Here is a 20,120-nt window from a genome sequence, read left to right on the forward strand (position 1 = left end):
GAAGGAGAACGGCCCAAAGCCCATTACTCCTCTAACCCTAAATATCATACAGCCGCCCCCTTTATTTCTCAACTCTATAATCTCTCTCCTCCTCCCTTCTCTTCTTTCTCTCTCCTCTTGATTCTGTCTATTCTCCTCCCTCTTCCTCCTCGGTTCCTCTCTCCTTTCAAATCTCTATGTCCTCCCTTTTTCTTTCTCCCATTTCCCTTAATCTCTAAGAAATTCTATCCTGCAAGGCGTCCACGACGACCACGACCACGACCACACACCGCCACCCATGAGTCGTCGAGCTTCATTGTCAATCCACGAACATATATATGTCGTCAATAGTCTACACACCGCTAAACAACCGAGCATCCAATGTCAAAGTAACCCTTTGTTGTCAACCGAGGTTTTCAAATTTTAGATCTTATTAAGTTTAATTTACTTTATACATTAGATCTAGGCTTGTTTGTTTTAAATTCTAATTGTAATTTTTTTTTGATGTAATTGGAATTTTAATTTATAATTATTTCTTCCTTTCGATCTTTTGGACTTTTTGTGTACATAATTTCAGTTAATTTTATATTTTTTTTGTTTAATTTTTAGATAATTATGTTTTAATTTCGTAATATATGTGTATAATTTTTAGGTTTTTTTATTTGTATGATAAATCTGTTTTTAGTGTGTTTGGTGGTGATGTTTGGTTTGTATTGGTGGTGTTTGTGGCGGTCATGGGTGGGGGAGAACGATATGGTTTAGGATGGTGGGATTCGTGGGTGGATGGGGGTTGTGGGTCGTCGGTGGTGGATTCAAGTTCCATGACACATTTCAACCTAGCATCATTTGCTAGTTGCGCAATGGAGGTGCGTTTGGGTCGTCGGTGGTGGATTTGTCGGTGTGTTGTGGGGGCAGTGGGACGGGGTTAAGCCATTAATTTTTACCTTTTTTTGGTTGTTGAATTGGTGCCCTTAGGATTAATAATAATAATAATAATAATAATAATAATAATAATAATAATAATAATAATAATAATAATAATAATAATAATAATAATAATAATAATAATAATAATAATAATAATAATAATAAAAGTTGCATCGACCTAGAATTTGCTAGGTTTTTTTTTTAATATCGAAAATGAGCATTTGTAACCAACAATTAACATGTTCGATACAACTAGGTACCTATTTGTAACTGACATATCAATTGTGGGTTACAAATATTTACCCATTTGTAACGGACAATTGTTAGTTACGAATAGGTACCCATTTGTAACGGACAATGTCCGTTACAACTGAAAGGACTATTTGTAACCCCAGTACTTGTAACGGCCAATGTTGGTTACAAAAAGCCCGTTTTTGTTAGTTACGAATAGCGTTTTTTCTACTAGTGACATATGAGAGAACTTCTGGTCAGAATGTCAATTTATGCAAAACGGAAGTTGTTTTTGGCAAGAAAGTATGTCCGAACAGGAGGCAGGAGATAATTAATATTTTAGGGGTGAGGGAAGTTGAACGACATGAGAAGTACCTAGGCTTGTCGACTATTATTGGAAGATTGAAAAAAGGCTGTTTTTGCAGGGTTGAAAGAGAGATTATGGAAAAAGCTACAGGGGTGGAAAGAGAAACTGTTATCAAGACCGAGGAAAGAGGTGCTCATTAAAGCGGTTGCTCAAGCCATTCCACCATACATGATGAGTATTTTCAAACTTCCCGACGGATTTGTAGATGAGATGCACTCGATGTTGGCTTGTTTTTTGTGGGGGTCTACGGAAGCTAGTAGTAAGATGCATTGGCAGAGATGGGAGCTTTTATGTCGACCAAAAGCCCTTGGGGGATTGGGTCTCCGTGATTTGAAATGTTTTAACCAAGCCCTTCTTGCAAAACAATTATGGAGACTACATCACAACCCGAGTACCCTCATTCACTCTTTTTTGAAGGCAAGATATTTTAAAAATTGTGATGTACTTGAGGCATCTTCTGGCTATGACCCAAGCTTTGCTTGGAGAAGTATGTGGAGTGCAAAGGTGTTGCTCCTCGATGGCCTCAAATGGAGAGTAGGTAATGGGAGTTCGATTAAGGTATGGACCGATGTGTGGCTGCCTAGCAACTCTTCTGCCATTGTACCGACTCCTACAGCCTTAAGTAATCTGGAATTGAAGGTTAGTGACTTGATCGATCATAATTATGGGGTGTGGGATGTTGATGCCATTTCTAGCAACTTCAATGAGGCGGGTAAAGTGAAAATTCTGTCTATCCCTTTATCTCCAAATCACCCCCTGACCAAATGTACTGGTGGCCATCGAGAAATGGTTCTAATAATGTGAAGTCGGGATATTGGTTTAGCAAAAGGGAGCACAATGGAGGGAAAAATGTGGATATGGACGAGATATGGAGGTTAGTCTGGTCAATTGAGTGTCCTCCGAAGCTGAAGCACTTTCTATGGAGGGCTTGCAAAGGGTTCCTTGCTGTCAAGGAACGTCTTTTCTACCGCCACATTGTATCAGAGAAGAGCTCTACTATTTGTAACGCCCCGAAAGAATCTATTCTACAGGCTACTTTTGAGTGTACCGCTGCAAAGGAGATTTGGGCTGCTAGCTCCTTCATGGACCTGATTCACCGTGCTCCTGCTGGCAGCTTTGCAGAGAGACTCTTTTGGCTATCAAAAAACGCTTCAAAGGATGATTTTATTACCATGGCCACACTTGCTTGGGCATCGTGGCATTGCAGAAACAAGCGCACCTTTGAGTAGGGAGATATTAATGCTATTGTGATAGCTAAAGGTTGGGTGAATTGGGTTAGGGACAACAATGATTATATAAGAAAGGTGATTAACAGGGTTGTACCATTTGTTGGCCCGTCTGTCAATGTGTGGAGCTTCCCCTTTGCTGGCACTGTGCAGGGGAATTGTGATGCTCATATTGGGGCAAAAACCGGATTAGGTGTGATAATCAGAGACGAGCAAGGGTCTTTGCTTGCTGCTGCAGTGCGTGAAGAAGCTCAAGGGTGGTGCGTGGATGCCGCGGAGGCTGCTGCGTGTCGCTATGGTTTGAGTGTGGCAAGAAGACTTGGGTAAACAAACATCCACCTTGAAAGTGATGTTGTGACGGTGGTGCGAGTTGTACAAATGAAGGTTGTTGGCTTTTCCCCTGTTCACTTACTCTATGATGATACAATTAAGATGATTTCATGGTTTAGTTCTTTCTCTTTTACCCATGTAAAGCAAGTCGGTAATACGCTAGCTCATAGTGTAGCAAGATGGGACACAAGTGTTGTAATGAGTTTTCCCTTGGTCCTTTTTCTCAAAGCCTTACAACTTTGGCGGAAATTGACCTCCTTCAATGAAATTGCTGCTTGCTTTAAAAAAAACACTAAATTAAGTAAATATAAAATTATTTAATCATAATTAAGAAAAAGCACCACCACCGGCACCAGCCAACCTCCGTGCCTTGGTGCCTCCACACCCTTCCCTATCCTCCGCCCCCACCCCCGTCGCGCCCAGAACCACCAATTCCCCTCGCCAGTGTTTCCCCTCCCCTACCCCATTCGTCGCCACTAAACCACCTCAAACCCTCCCTGCCTCCCACGAAATCGTCATCAACGAATTTGAATTAGTACTCAAAATCATCATCATAACCATCAACATTAAGAAGCCCATTAACAAATTCTTCTTCTTGCACATCTTCTGGAATCAGAACCAAACCCTTGAAAAATCAAAACCAAACCCTTGAAAAATATCTTCTTGAACTTCACCAAAATCAATGGCTATTTGAGAAAGGGTTTGTGCTATGGTGGTTTAGGCCAATGCAGGTTTAAGGGAAATGGAAGCACCGGTGAGGAGAATCGGTAGGTCTGGGCGCGACGGGGGAGTGGGTATCGGAGCGCGAGAGTTGAGCGGGGGACCGCCGGATCGGGGTGGGGGCAGGGACAGTGGTTGGGCTGGTGGGGGTCGTGGGTTTTTTAAGTTAATTATTTTTAAAAAAAATTATTTATTTTTTTTGGCCAATTACACATTGACATGTGTCAATTAACTTATTATTACAAGTTAAAAAACCGGTTTGGACCATTAGAAGAAAATTCACATTAAAGTTCGGATTATTAAAAAATAATCCAAAGCTGGGATTATGCTGGGATTATTTTGAGCGAATCGAGCAAAGTTGGGATTATTCCTTTCAATTATTCCTTTTTATTATTAAATATTCATATTTTTTACTACATGTTTATTTTATAGGTCGTGGTACAACTATCCATTCTACACCAGGGTATAGCTAAGACTTATTAGCATCATTGATAATTCAAAAAGCTTCTTTTTACAAAAAAAAAATAAAAAAAAATTAATTAATTAATTAATACATTCGTGTTATCTATACTATGCCAATTTATTTTATTATAAACATATCCATATTAGGCTATTAGTTGTCACTAATAATTTTACAAGTGCAAAACAGAATACAAACCAATATAAAAAATGACAAAAAAACATAGTACTCGATATCTAAGAATTCAAATAATGTAGATGACAAAAGTTGTGACTCGCCATCGGTACGGTAAAACCTATGTATACTCTTAAAATACAAATGGGGTCTTATCATTAACTCATTACAATTTTTTTGAGTTTGTATATTTCCTTCATTTCATACTAGATGATACATTTTATTTAGGTATCTTTGTCAATGTATAGTTTCTCATGCAAATATCTTTGAAATTATAAAAAATTGATATATAAAAATTAGATGTTGAGACCGGGATATTGGAGTTTCAATCAATCTTGCGTCTGTCTCAGGGCGCTGCAAGCGTTTTTCATTTTTAAAATGGTAAGTAGCGGTCAAAGAGTGGCAAAGACAAAACACCACACGATTATACTTTTTATAACACGAAATCACAAAACAAAATCAAAGCAAGTTATGTGAATATTGCACAAAGTTAAACTGTGTCATCTATAAAATTAGTCAATATGTTTTTTCACAAAATTCCAGCCAACTATAATTAATACGAGTAATAAATTTTTTTTACTAAGTAGTTAAATTTCACCTAAAATGGACAATTGAACATAAATATGAAACTATGAAAGCCAAAGGAGAAGGTACAAATTACCATTTGCCAAACATCCTTTTCTTTTGCTCAAGAATATCTGATTGTGTACGTATCTATCAATTGTTGATGGAGGATTCCATCCTCCTTATCACTAAAGATCCTCAACTAGACAATGTAGTCAAGTTGTGTTATCCACTTATCCTAGTTGGGGGTTGGAAGTAAATTGACAATTTGATTCTTTTAAAGTTGTGGAGATGATTCCGTATTGGAATCCACTCTTTATTCAATTATTAAAACGTACAGTTGATTTGTACTCGTAAAAGTCATTTTAAAGAAGTTCATTATCTCAAAGTAGATAAAATTATGTTGACTCTTGTGATGTATCTAACAAATGAGCAACTTTTTGATGCAAAAGGAGTTTCAAATTTGGGTTTGTTTTGGTGCTTAACAACTAAAGTCAAGGTGTAGATTGTATTACTTGGTCAAATTTTGCGGTAAAATATAAGCTAATTAAAAGTGAATTGCTACTTGTCACAATGAAATTACTCAAGTTATAGTATTAAATGACTTTCATGCCCCTTACAATTTTAAAAATTACCTAACAATCCAACCATTACTAACTTTGCCTTTGCTCCACCTTCACCATTAGCTCCACCACCCATACTATCACTCACCTTGACTGGTCCACCACCCGGACTCTACCTTGACTGGTCCACCACCACGACTCCACCTTGATTGGTCCACCACCACGACTCCACCTTGACCATCATACACCACGACTTTACCTTGACCACCCACGAGATATAAAATGAGTCGACGACGGTCGGCGTTCATATCGGAGGCACTTGGCGGGGACGATGAACCGTCGACGCCATCGAGTCAGGTATATGTCGGACTTTTTTTTCAATTTTCGATGTGTCCGGTCGCATGCTATATGCGACTATACCACGGTATAGTTGCATGCTATATGCGACTATACCGTGGTATAGTCGCATATAGCATGCGACTACACCATGGCGTAGTCGCATATAGCATGCGACTATACCATGGTGTAGTCGCATGCTATATGCGACTATACCACGGTATAGTCCCATGCTATATGCGACTACACCAATAGTGTAGTCGCATATAGCATGCGACCGGGAACCTTTATATTTTTTTTTTTTAAGCAATCCGTGTAATTTATATTTATTAATTTTTGATAATTATTAAAAATAACAAAATACACTTAATTTAATTAGTAAATTTATGGCTTAATAAAAAAAATTAGTAGTTTAAATTTGAAAAAAAAAATTATATTTGTTTTCAATTGAATTTAATTTAATTTGTAGTTAAATTTAATTTTAATTAACTTAGTATTTTTTTTTCTTATAGGATCCAATTGAAGATTTTGGCGGTGATGGGGTAAATTATTACCCACATTTTCAGACCGATCAATTATTTCCAACGTATCGAGAGTTGTCACAATGGGCGAAAGACATTGCACTAACACTCAAATTTCAACTTGTGATTTCTTACAACCATAACGGATGGTTGTATTTGAGATGCAATCGTGGTGCAAGAGATATGGGGAAAATAGAGATCTTAGTGTTGCTCAACGACCAAACACAAAAACTCAACATTGCGGTTGTAAGTTTTTTTATCAAGGGTTATAAAATTTCTGATGATGAAGGATGGCAGATTTTCTTGGGTCCCGATGCATATGGAAAACACAACCATGAGCTAATTGTCTATAAAGAAGGCAATCGACAAATGAGCAAGCTTAGTCCGGGTGCGAAGCAACTTGTTCGTGACCTAACCGATGCAAAAGTGAAGCCACAAAATATCTTAGCGGTTGTACGGAATCAGTTTCCTGATGATCATCCCAATCGTAGACATATTTACAACTTTAGGGATCGATTGAGACTTGAAGATGCTGATGGTCGAGCTGATGTTACATATTTCCTTGAACTTGCTATCGAGTCGCAGTATACACATTGGAGCTTGGTTGACCCGGATACGAATGTTTTGACTCATGTATTTATGGCACATCCTACGTCTCTAGCGCTCTTACGCACGTATCCGTGGGTCATTGGCATTGATTCAACTTACAAGACAAACAAATACAAAATGCCTTTTTTGGAGCTCGTTGGTGTTACTCCTTGCAACATGAATTTCTTGATCGGGTATGCTTTTATGAAGGATGAGAGCGCTATGAGCTATGCATGGGTGATAGATAAGTTAAAGTTGCTGGTTGGTAGTGATGTATCGCCTACGGCTATTATAACCGATTGTGAGTTGGGTTTGATGTCGCCTATTCGGGAAATATTTCCTGACACTGCTCATTTACTATGCACATGGCATATTAACAAAGATGTAGAGCATAGAGTTAAGAAAATAACGAATAATAAAGATCAAGGAAAAATTTTCAGGTTGACAAGGTGGAATCCAATTCACAATGCCACCACATTGGATTATTATAATAGAGCGGTTCGGCAAATGGAGGAATCTTATGTAGCATTTCCTGCTGTAATTTCTTATGTGAAGGACACTTGGTTAAACAATCATAAGGAGAAATTTGTGAAATTTTGGACCAATGGTGTGCTTCACTTCGGCAATGTCACCAATTGTAGAGTGGAAAGTGCACATTCATCTTTGAAGGGGTGGTTGGAAACTTCAACTGGTTCTCTCGATTCTGTATGGGCCAAGGTAAACAAGGCAATTGAAGATCAGGTCACACAGATTAAGCAATCACTTGAGCGCAGTCGACGCAGTCATGGGCGGATATATGATGTTATGCCATTACAACATCTTAATGGACGTACCTCCCACCATTTTGTAAGAAACTACCTTATAAAAAAAATGTTGTAATAAACTACCTTATAAAAGCTAAATGTTGTAAGATACTACCCTTGGTTAGAAAGTGAGAGTTGACTAAATTTTTCCGGCGTTGACCAAGTCATGTGCCGGTCACATGGCATTTAATTCATCTTGGGTATTATATGGATAGGCTCGGGGAAAATTAGGGGGGAAAGATGAATTAAACGTCACGTGACCGGCACATGACTAGGTCAACGCCAGAAAAATTAAGTCAACTCTCACTTTCCGACCAAGGGGTAGTATCTTACAACATTTAGCTTTTATAAGGTAGTTTTTTACAACATTTTTTTTATAAGGTAGTTTCTTGCAAAAAAAATGCTTTAAAAGGTAGTTTCTCAAAAAATTTCCTATATATAATAACAAATTTATGTTTATATTCATATTTAGATTTTTTTAGCCAAGCTAATTAATTAAAAGATTTAGCATAATGTAAATATTCAATTTAAGGTTTTGACCAATTAGCATAATTTATGGGAGATTCTACAATACATGACAATACCGCTATGTACTGTAAATGATAGAATTGCTTATGATTAAAACAAATTTTTTTTGAGGGAATGATTAAAACAAATTAAAAGAGAGGTATAATAGAATTGCCTATGATTAAAACAAATTATAAGATAAAAATTGATCTTATTTCACTTAGCCTAATTGTACTTTTTTTTTTTTAGGGCCTTAGCCTAATTATACTTTGTTTTTAATTATTTTTATAATAGTTCTACCCTTTGGCAAAAAAATTTCCTTACATAAAATACTCAATATTATGTGCAAATCAAAACATTATTTCGTTACTCCAAATTGCAATATAGGTTGTCCCAAAAGTAACATATAGAGTACGATAAAGGACACACCAACAAAAAAATTTGTATAGGATTTACCTAAAGTATAGATATTTAATAAGGTTATATATAATAAAAAATAAATAATAAATAATAAAATAAAAAATAAAAAAAAATAAATAAAAACACATGTTTTCTATGTGGCTGGCCACACTAGGCCATGTGGCCAATTGACACACATGTTACCCCTGACTGACCGACTAACTTCTCAAGTAACCCCTGGCTAACAGAGTAAGTCCTCGCCTTTGACTAACCCCTAACCGTGTAACCAGAGACCAATCAAGTAATCCTTGACTCTTGTCAAAAATAAATAAAAAATAAAAAAATAATCCTTGACTGACCGTGTAACCCCTTGAGTAACCCCTAGTCTAGTAACCCTGAACAATCAAATAACTCAGACTACAGAATGTGGCCTGCCACTAGTGCTACATATGAAGTTCATCATAAAGGTGTCATTGTTAGTAAGCTGTTAAAAATGCAATTTAATATTAACCCCTCTTCATCATACCCTAACAAGGAGGGAATATCCACACATGATTTGGGATCACCCAACAAGAATTTAATTTGTATAAGTTCACTTTTTAATACTTTTGAAGGACTTGTTTGGCATCGTTTTTTGTTTTCAGTTTTCAGTTTTTTGTTTTTTTTAAACAAAAAACCGAAAACAGAAAACAAGAAAAAGGTGTTTCTACTTTTCTGTTGCCAGTTTTAAAAATTATCATGATCTTAATAAGTTTGACTAATTTTTGATTCATTATATGACTTATATCATATGATTTTAAAAAACAAAAAACCAAAAAACAGAAAATCACAGTGATGTCAAACGAACCCTTATATTTAAGTTTGCGGATTTAGTTTTTAAGAAATTATTGGATGGATTAAGCATTTCTACTAATTAATGGCATTACTAAATTGACAACAAATATATAAATCACTCGACATTAAATTTTAATTATGATATTAATATTTAAGAGTGCCAAAATAAAAGTTAGGTCTGCCTAATTTTCATTGCTGAATAAATAGAATAACCGTTCCCAAATGCTAAATAATCGTTAGGCATTACTAAAATATAAATTACATGATATTAATATTTAAGAGTGCCCAAATAAAAGTTAGGTCTACCAAAATGCTATCAATTTAAGGTTCATTTTTGACAATCATAAGTATTTAAATAATTATACTACATTGTGTAAGTTAATTGAAAAAATGATATGTCCACCAAGTAATTAAAAAAAACGAAATGTTATACGTAAAATGGCTTAGGCCGTCCTAAATAAATATTAGGTAATTCCAAATAAAACAATAATCAATCAATAACTATATAATAAAAGGCATATTAGCAATAACACATGTCATTTTCTGGCGTGTTCTTAATTTTTTTTGTTTTGTTTTGTTTTTCTTTTTTTGAAAGAAGAATATTATTGATAATAAATAGTCATACGACATCTAAAATAATAATAAAGATTTGTAAACCACAAATCTAGAGAATAACATAACTTTTACAATCAAAATCATAGCTATTTTGCATAACAATCAAAACCACAAATTTGTAAAAAATGATAATTAAGCCAAAATATATAACTTATTAGGTAGTTTCAAATGAATATTGGGCAATTCCATTTTTATTTTTATTATTAATTTTTTTTTTGAATAAGGGTAATTCCAAATATGGATTCCTTTATTTGGTTCTAAAAATTAATTGAGATTTGAATTTTAAAAAAAAAAATGAACGAAAAATAGAAGGAAAGCTCCCTTCACAAAATCTTTCCCTTCCTTTCCTCTCAAAATTGGAGGAAATTGAGAGAAAAGAAAGAAATTAAATATATCAATCTTGTAATTGGTTTTCTCTTCTCTTTCCTTCCTTTACTAATATCATATCAAATAAGAAATTACTCTCATTTTTCTTAATTCCTTTACTATTATCAACCCAAACATACGTGGCAAAAAAATTAAAAAAAAAAATTTCAACCCAAACATTGGATGGATTTAGTTTTTTTTTTCCCCCTTTCCCTTCTATTCATTTCCTTTTCTATTCTTTACTAATGTTGAACCAAACAAAGTACTAAATATTTTCATGTTGAATATGTATTTTGTAATATTTAAATGGGACCTCCCAATTAATATATAGGTAACCTCAAATGAATAGGGTTTAATTAAATTGGATATACAACACACAAAACTATAAATTATATTGTTTTTTTTTTTAATTTATTTACCAATAGTTGTATAACTTTTTAAGAAAAATGAAATAAAGATTATGTTTTTGGTGTTAATATTCCATTTCTTAAATTTTTCGAAGATATTGAAATAATGATGATCTAACAAACAAAGGGAGTACATCCGTACATGTGATTGATTGATATTTTTTATCGTTCTTTTGAGTTTTTGGATTATTCCATTAGATTATGAGTCGCACACACGCATACACACGCACATACACACACAATCTTGATTATAATATAACCTTTACGCACATACATTTATTGGGACTCTATAACACTTAATTGGGATTGCCTAAAGTTGATTATAACAACCTCTAAATAACTTAATTGGGACTCCATAATAATTAATTGGGACTGTCTAATTTGATTATAATAACCCCTAAATATCTTTATTGAGACTCTATAATACTTAATTACTGCCTAAATTATTTATAATAATCTTCAAATCTTCTTTATTGGGACTTTATAATACTTAATTGAAGATGCCTAATTTTAATTCTCCTCATTATCACAATGGCTAAACATTCCCAATAAACAAAATTTTGCATTGACATTCATGCCTATGAGAAATGGTGCTCTTAATATAGACATAGAGAATATTTGTATTATAGAGGCGGACATATTAATACATTAAATTTGTTTTAAACTTATTTTATCAAATAATAATTGTATAATTTTACAATTTTATTTTCTTATACGTATTTTTATTACATAAGTTCTATGCAATAAAAAGTAGTAGATACTCCTTCAAATATTACTTGGATATGTATAATAAGATATATTTTGGGTATCCAAACAATTTTTTGGATAATTAGGACTACCTAATTTTATTGTAGTAACCTTCAAATACTTTTTATTGAAGTATTATTTGAAAAGGTAAAGATTAATTTAAAAATCTAAATTTTTACAAATGAATGTGGATTAAGCTTCACATGTACTTTGTTTATTAGTTTTGTTGTTTGTAATGGACTTCGTCTATTAATAAATTTCACTTATAGGTATCTCCAACTTAATTTTGGGTTCAAATGTTATTAGTTAACCAAATGATTTACAAAGATATGATTTAATTAAAACACAGATAATGGTGTATAAAATGTTTCATGTATTGGGTATACCTAAGTTATATATGGGCGTACCTAAAATGAAGTGGTTCAATCTTTATTTTTTTTTTACAAAATACAAAAGTTAAAGTTATTTCGGATAATCACATCCGTTTTTGTACTCTTAACTATATTTATTTCCACTCTATGTAACCAAGGTCTCATTAACTTAAGCATGATTCTTATTAAAATAGAAATACTGATTTTAAATTGTTAAATGTTAGGGTGTGTTCTATTCACTTATATGAACTTAGCTTAACTTACCTAAACTTATCTGAACTTATTAGACCTTATTATAACTTATTTAGTTGTAATTTGTACTTGTGTAACCCTTATTAGAACTTATTAAATCCGATCTGAACTTATCTGAATTTATTACACATGAAATAAGTGAAAATAAGGTGAACATAATAGGCCCTTAGTAGATTTCAAAAAAAAAAAAAAAAAAAAAAAAAAAAAAAAAAAAAAAAAAGATTGTGAATTTAGTTTTGGCAAAAATAAAGTTAAATATTATTAGTATCCCTGATTAACGCCTAACATAATGTATGCATTTTTTTTAACCAATGGGTAACTAAGAGCAACTACAATGGTTGGCTAATTTATTTAATAGCTTAGCATGCCAAATCATCTTCTTAAGCTACAACAATTCAAGCTATGTGTTGCTCCAATGGTTAAGCTAATTGTAAATTAATTTATTTTTAAATTAATAATAATTTTAATCTAATAAATATTTGCCAAGCTAATTAGCTCTACAAAGCTAATTTGCTTGCCAAAGCTAATCAACAAGATGTGAAACAATGGTGTAGCTACTAGCTTAAGCTTTTTAATATTTGCAAGCTAGTCCCTTTTCCCAACCATTGGAGTTGCTCTAATCGATTTTATTTTTATATCGGTGAATTACATACAAACTGTAATTTGTAGGGATTTAACCAAAGTGCTACTAATGTAAAATTAATTCTCTAGACCAAAAAAATAATTATTATATTTAATTTTTATCCTTTAAGAAACAAAACAAGTGTTTAAACCTTTTTATATACACATATAATGACATATTTGACAAAAAAAATTGATTTGACCTTTAATAAAACAAAATTATCACTAATTTTGTTTAATATATTGATTTAATAAAATATTGCACATGTCTTACTAAAATTAATTATTAATAATTGTAACTTTGTAATCAATCTAATCATACATGTATATGATCGAATATATGATAAAAAACTTCTTAAAATTATCATTTTGGCTATTTAACTTTATGTCTTCTTTGTGTTGACTACAAAATTAGGTACGTTCTTTTAGTGGTTAATTTAAGCATATAAGCAACTTATTATTACTGCTAGAAAATTCCAAGTTGGTATAGGAAATCAGAGTTGAATTTAGGAAAATTATGTTACTGTATCTTTTTTTTTTTTTGGACGAAAGGAAAATTATGCTACATATGATATCTCTATCCCCCCAAAAACACACTAATCACGGAAAAAATATCTTATCATATATTTCCTTCCACAAAAAAAACACCCACCAATCCACTTATTAATTTATTATTATTATTTTATTTTAAAAATAAATTTAATTAAATAAATTTTAAAAAATAAATCATTCATCTTCAACCTCAAATCTTGCCTATCTTCAAGTTTCAACAAGAAATGTGTAACCTTCAACAGTGTCGAATTAATCGTAAAATTATATCAAATTTAATCACAAAATAATAATATATAATATAATTGTTCTTTTTAACGAAAATATTTTTTTACAAATAATTAAGGTGACTATAATGTCGATCTGGAATTAATTTTTAAAACTATTTGACTTTTTTGACTTAAAATTGAAGAATTACAATGGTTAAACATTAACTTAGCAAATTTATATAATTTTTAAATCGATGAACGATGACTAATTTTTATTGAAGATGAAGGTTTTAGGATGAAGATGACATAGGTTGAAGATGAAGGTCAAATTCAACTCATTAAAAGGTTAATAAAGTTAACAATGGTATAGATTGGTTGAAGATGAAGTATTTAAAATTATATAAATTTAGTTTGATTTTAATTAAAAAAAAAAAATTCATGCTTGTTAAAAAAATAAAAAGAAAAATATAAAAAAAAAACAAAAAAAAATTCCAACCAAACAATCCTTTAATGACTGTGTAGCTTAGGTGTTGGATTGAATGGCTAGGATTAGACAAATGTAATATCAATGGTCTAGATTAAAAATATTAGTGTAGTCGACCATAGTCGTCCGTAGTTGACGACTACACTAGAATTTTTATAATTAGTTTACCTTATTTAATTTTTTTTGATTTTTTATTAGGAAAACACAAGTTATAATTGCATAATTTAAGGTAAAAATTTCCTTACTTAGAGTAATGTCATCAATCCACAATCAATTAATTCAAAAAAAAAATCAAGTTATAAATGAAATATATTCAATATGGGTAGATTTTTTTGAAACGCCTAAAATAGTATATGGGACTAACATTATGAAACGGAGGGAGTAATAGTTTAGTGGTTAATATGTTGGAGTTTAAACTTGAGGTCGTGGGATCAAATCTTGTAAAATCGTATTTTTAAACATGGAGTGAAAATCGAATTAAATTAGGAGAGCGCCACGTGGCACTTAAACTTCTTTAGAAACGCCTAAAATAATCACTAAAGTTATTCTAAAAGTAGACGTGTTTACAAACTCCTCCCGTTATTTAATTTGCTTTACTTTAATGTATTCACTATTTGCATTCTCCATTTGACTGAATTTTTTTACCAATATAAAATGAATAAATTAAATGAAATTATGTAATTACATCATTGGATTAATTATATTGTTTTTTTTTTTTCCAATTTTCACTAATAAATTAGATATAAATGGTCAAATTTATGTCTCGACAAAAAGAATCGATCAAAAAAGTGATACACATATTTTAAAATAGGGTATTTAGTTGTATTCTGTGGCGGATCTTGAGCCAAAAAATAGAGGGGGGGGGGAAGATTTGATCCTTAACATATTGCTCAAAAATAAGAATACTTAACCACTATGCCCAACTTTTTACCTTCAATTACTAGACATCAAATCACTTATAAACAACAACTCATAACGAAATACTTAAATGGACCGAGCCCTTGCCCACCCTAACTAAGGGTTTGTTCTAATTTGCTGAACGAACTGAATTAAATAGAGTTGAAATGAATTATTTATGAGAGAAGGAAATTAGAAAGTGAACTGAATTAAAATAAATTGACAAAAGCTAAACTGAAATTAAGCTAAAGAGAACAACTCTTAGATCCACACCTGATTTTTTTTTATTTTTCTGGTTGTATGTTAAAGATTGCAAAATACTGGAGTACAAAGTTTTTTTTTTCCAACAAGTACAGAGTAGTAGTTAAAATTGACAAAAGTTGTCAATCAAATGGGATGGGTCAATATTTATGTAATATCAAATAACCTACCTATGATTGAATCCTATTGATTTATTGATGTAACCTTGATGGGACTCAAGACCAATGAATAAATTTCACTAGGATTAAATTAAAGAAACTAGGTGGGGCAATACTTTCTCCATTTTATCAGGAATGCATCATTTTCTAACGTGAAATTTTTTATTTAGATTCATCGCTTTCTTTTTTAATTAATAAATTTTCTCTCTATCTTTCTCATATTATAAGAGTCTACTTTTTCTCTCTATCATTCTAATCTCTTAAAAATGCTACTTGGTGATTTTAAAAGTGATAAATCTTACAATAATAATTTTTAAAAATTATAAAGAGTAGTGGTAATTAATGGATCGTTATTTGTTAACTTAGTAATATCAAGTGACAATTTAAGTATTTTCTATCTAGAAAGGAATATTATTTATGATTACCTTTTATTACACATATAAGACAAAGAGATAATACTTAAACGGGCCGTAATTTTTAATACAAGTATTTAATTGTTTTACAAAGATTTGATGTACTCTGTAAGTATTAAGAGGGCATTATTGTCCATTTTTCTTAAGAGATTGAAAAAGGAAAATAAAAATATAAAATATTCTCTATTGCTTAAGCGTGTGGATCCCAAAGTAAAATATTTGAAGAAAAGCCCAACGCATGCAAAGATAAAGGCCGGCCCATGTTACCACTAACCTGCTTTTTACCTTTGCTTACCATAACTTTTTCCTCCACTTAATTGACAGCTTCAGTAAACCTTTTACATGTGACCATCTTCTATAATCTTTTTTATTTAATGAAATTTTAATTTTTACCTCTTCATTGTTGAACTTACTTCATTGATGCTTATAATTATGACCTAGTCTTGCAATCCTGTAGCTTTAGAGCAAAGCAAATCACATCAGCTCAAAAGAACTTACTTCATTTGATTTTGTTTGATGTGCTCAAACAACTTAGGGTCTGTTCACATTTACTGAACTTAGCTGAACTGAACTGATTGGAGCTGAACTGAACTGAACTGAACTGATTGGAGCTGAACTGAACTGAGCTGAAATGAATATTTTATGAGAGAGGGAAATTAGGAGCTGAACTGAACTGAACTGAACTGATTGGAGTTGAACTGAACTAAACTGAACTGATTGGAGCTGAACTGAACTGAAATTAAGTAAATATGAACAACCCCATAGTAGATAAGATATGTCATATGCATAACACAAATTAATATCTAGTGGTAAACCTATGATACTATTTACCTAGCTTCGATCGTTCGATATTTGTTTACTACGTTAAACTAATAAAAATAATTAGTATAATTAGTTGAGTTAATAATTAGTATAATTAGTTGATACTATTAATTACTTTTTTGGGTGTGAAGTGAGATACAAAGGATAAATGATGTTGATGCAATTCCTTCCCTAGCCTTGGCATGAATAACTAGCATCCCAATGAATTTTACCAACTCAACTAAATAGTATCCAGTTATCCACGATACTACTTAAGCCCTATTTTTGCAATTAAATATAATAGAATTGAATTAAAAGAAGAGGAAACTAACTAAAACGCAATGAATAAAAACTAACTAAACTAAATTGAATTAGAGTTTTGGATTTTCTGGAGCAAATTGAAATTTTGAGGAATAAGTCGAAATTAACACTTAATTAATCAATTGATCGAATAAGTTAATGACTTTATTGGTAGACACGTTCATAAGGAAAATCAAATACTAATAATGTTGCATAGCAAATGTAAAAATAAAATTGAAGAAATGGATCATTTCCCTCGACAAAGTTACAATTACTACCTCACTTTCATCAACAACAAAGCATGATAATTAACCCTTAAGAAGAGGGAAGCGCATTAACACATGATAGCTAGTAAATGTAATGATTAATCTCAAATAGACCTATAAGCTAGCTAACTCATGCATGCTTCATAAGTTGGAAAATCATTATAGTTCATAACTTCAATTTATTTTATCATATAATTCATTTATTCATATTTAAAAATTAAAATTATCAATGATACTACGTGGGCCTTATATATGGACATACATTATTGTTGTTAAGATTTTTTTGATTTCCTCCTTTCTCCGCAACCCTAGTATATACCATTTCTAGCTCCCTTACATCTCAAGCAAAGGTTATCTAATTTTAGTACCAGCAATTATTTGAATTTAACTATTTTAATTGTACAAATTCGACACTTTGGGTTCATATAGTTACACACCACATATATAAAGTTTAAAAAAAATCATCCAATAATCAACACTTGACATTTCCTTTGATTGCCATGTATTATCTTCTAATGTACGGAGTACTCCTTATCGGTAACTCATATACTCCCTCTGCCCCTTCTTGTTTGAACCACTTTATACAAAAAGCTCTCATAAAAAAAGAGCCCATGATACAAATAAAAGAGATTGAGGGAGTACGTTTTAAGTAATATTATAGAGCATAAAAATTCCTATACTTGATATTATTATATCATTTCATCAATAATGTTATTAATTATAACTAAAAAAAAAAGTGTGATTTATTCATTCGATTTCCACTTATTTTATAAATTGAGTAATTTATATAAATCTTTATTTGAATTTACTAACCTTCAATCAAATTTATATTCTTATAATATGAGTGAAATTGAAATAAACTTAACAAACCCGAAAGACAAATATAAAATAGTAATATGATAAACATAATCCTAAGGGGTATGTATAAGAAGCTAAAAAGGAAAACATTATTAAGGATAAATTAACATTAATTACACTGATTTACACGTGATTTTGTCATGAATTTTCAATTGACTTTATCATGAATTCCCGATTCATTACCGTATAAAATAAGATCTAGTTAAATATTAGGGGGGACAAGAAAGTGAGAAACAAGTGAAGAAAGAAAAACCAACAAAAATGACATCATGCCGTACATGCACATATATAATTATATAGTTATAGTAGTCCGTAAATGGGTGTTATGGTCCATGGAAAACTGGATTTCCTGTCATAGTTGTACAAGCCTAAAATTCCACAAATTGGGGAGTTATGTAGTAAGTATATTGTATATGGAAATAGAAAACGTAAGTGGTGAAGTCAATCTATGAAAAAAAAAATGAGTGTGGTTGCTCCAAATATCGTTTTCAACTTTTCATACGGCTTGTATTCTGGAATTTGAGTGGTTTGCCAATAAAGCTACAATTTTTGCAAGTGTTCCACTTTTATTCCATACAATGGATGTCTTGGTACTTATCTTGTTTTTCTAGTTGGAGTATGATGTATGAAGCCTCGTCATTTTAAGCAAAGGCCGTCCTTTGAACTAGGATTATTCTGTATTTACTTGTCTGATTAAATATCATTTTGTATACGCAATAGTATTTTAGAATTTCCTTTTGAGTTTGTCTCATTTTTTTTTCTTCACATATGATTAAACTTGTCAATTTATAAACACAATTTAATTCGAGCCTTAATAAAATAACATTAAGTATAGAACAAACTGTAAGGGACGGATGAAAAAGATGTATAACTTAATAGAAAACTTATTAGTAAACTTTTCTTCCTTGATACAATGAATTCTCTATTTATTTAAAAATGATTCTTCTAATTAAAGACACATAAACATTGATATATAAGTATAAGAAATTTTAGTTTTTTTTTTGGTGCAAAGTATAAGAAATGATAGATCTTCACATGTTTTTGGTCAATAGACATGAAAAATCTAATCGTGGTTTGCCATGGTGGAGGAGTGTGATTGGTCATAATAAGTCCAATTAAAACCAAGAAGGGTAATTTTTACTTAATTCATCAATTTCACTACTTTATCATTATATATGTGCATATTAATCAACATAAAAAGAGGTACAAAGTCATTGTTATTAAGGAATTATTGTGTTAAAAAAAAATTTAAAAAAAAAAAAAACATTCATTATATTCATGAACAATAAAATTTGCAATTAAAAAGCAAAATACTAAATATGGGTCAATCAAATTTCACCATATAAGCAAATTTCAGTGTCTTTAATGAAAAAAGACATTGTAAAATTTTCAATTTATCAAGAGTTAAAATATAATGGAGTAACTAAAATCCTGAGGAATAAGTTGTTAGGGTGTGTGCAAACTAATATGTATCTAGCTAGAGGTCATATTATAGGATTGTCCATACCTTTTTGCAAATTTTTAATTCATGCAATCATAATGCTAGTTGCAAATTGTCTTTTCACAATTAAGAAGCTTGTGTTTTTTATAATTTCGTTTGCATTATCTTCAAATCTTTAATTTGTAAAATATTCATTTGAAATCGATTTCATTGTATACTGCATGATTACTAGTTGCTAATTATTAGTTGATCTACCTACAGTGGAAATAATAACGTACAAAACATTATTTAGTATATCTATATGTTAGATTATTGATCATACTTTTTAATTAAGGATAAAGTATATAATATAAAAAATCTATTTGTTGTAAAAAAAAAAAATCAATGAAACCTTAGTTCCATGAATCAAAGAAAAGTTTGAAGCACATTACAACTGAAATTGTGAAAAAAAAAAAAAAAAAACTTTTTAGAATAGCATAAAATCTTGCAACAAAACAAATATCAAATTTAGAATTAGTAATATTTATAAGATTCTAAATTCATAAGTACACATACATATATACAACTTTAGAATG

At 31.3% G+C, this 20,120-nt stretch overlaps 1 pseudogene; it reads left to right on the forward strand.

The window, feature by feature from the left end:
- Positions 1 to 1,263: 1,263 nt before the first annotated feature.
- Positions 1,264 to 2,308, forward strand: LOC145628550 (putative mitochondrial protein AtMg00310 pseudogene; annotated as a pseudogene).
- Positions 2,309 to 20,120: the final 17,812 nt, after the last annotated feature.

Source organism: Chenopodium album, chromosome 1, assembly GCF_948465745.1.
Source record: "Chenopodium album chromosome 1, dcCheAlbu1.1, whole genome shotgun sequence".
Lineage (NCBI taxonomy): Eukaryota > Viridiplantae > Streptophyta > Magnoliopsida > Caryophyllales > Amaranthaceae > Chenopodium > Chenopodium album.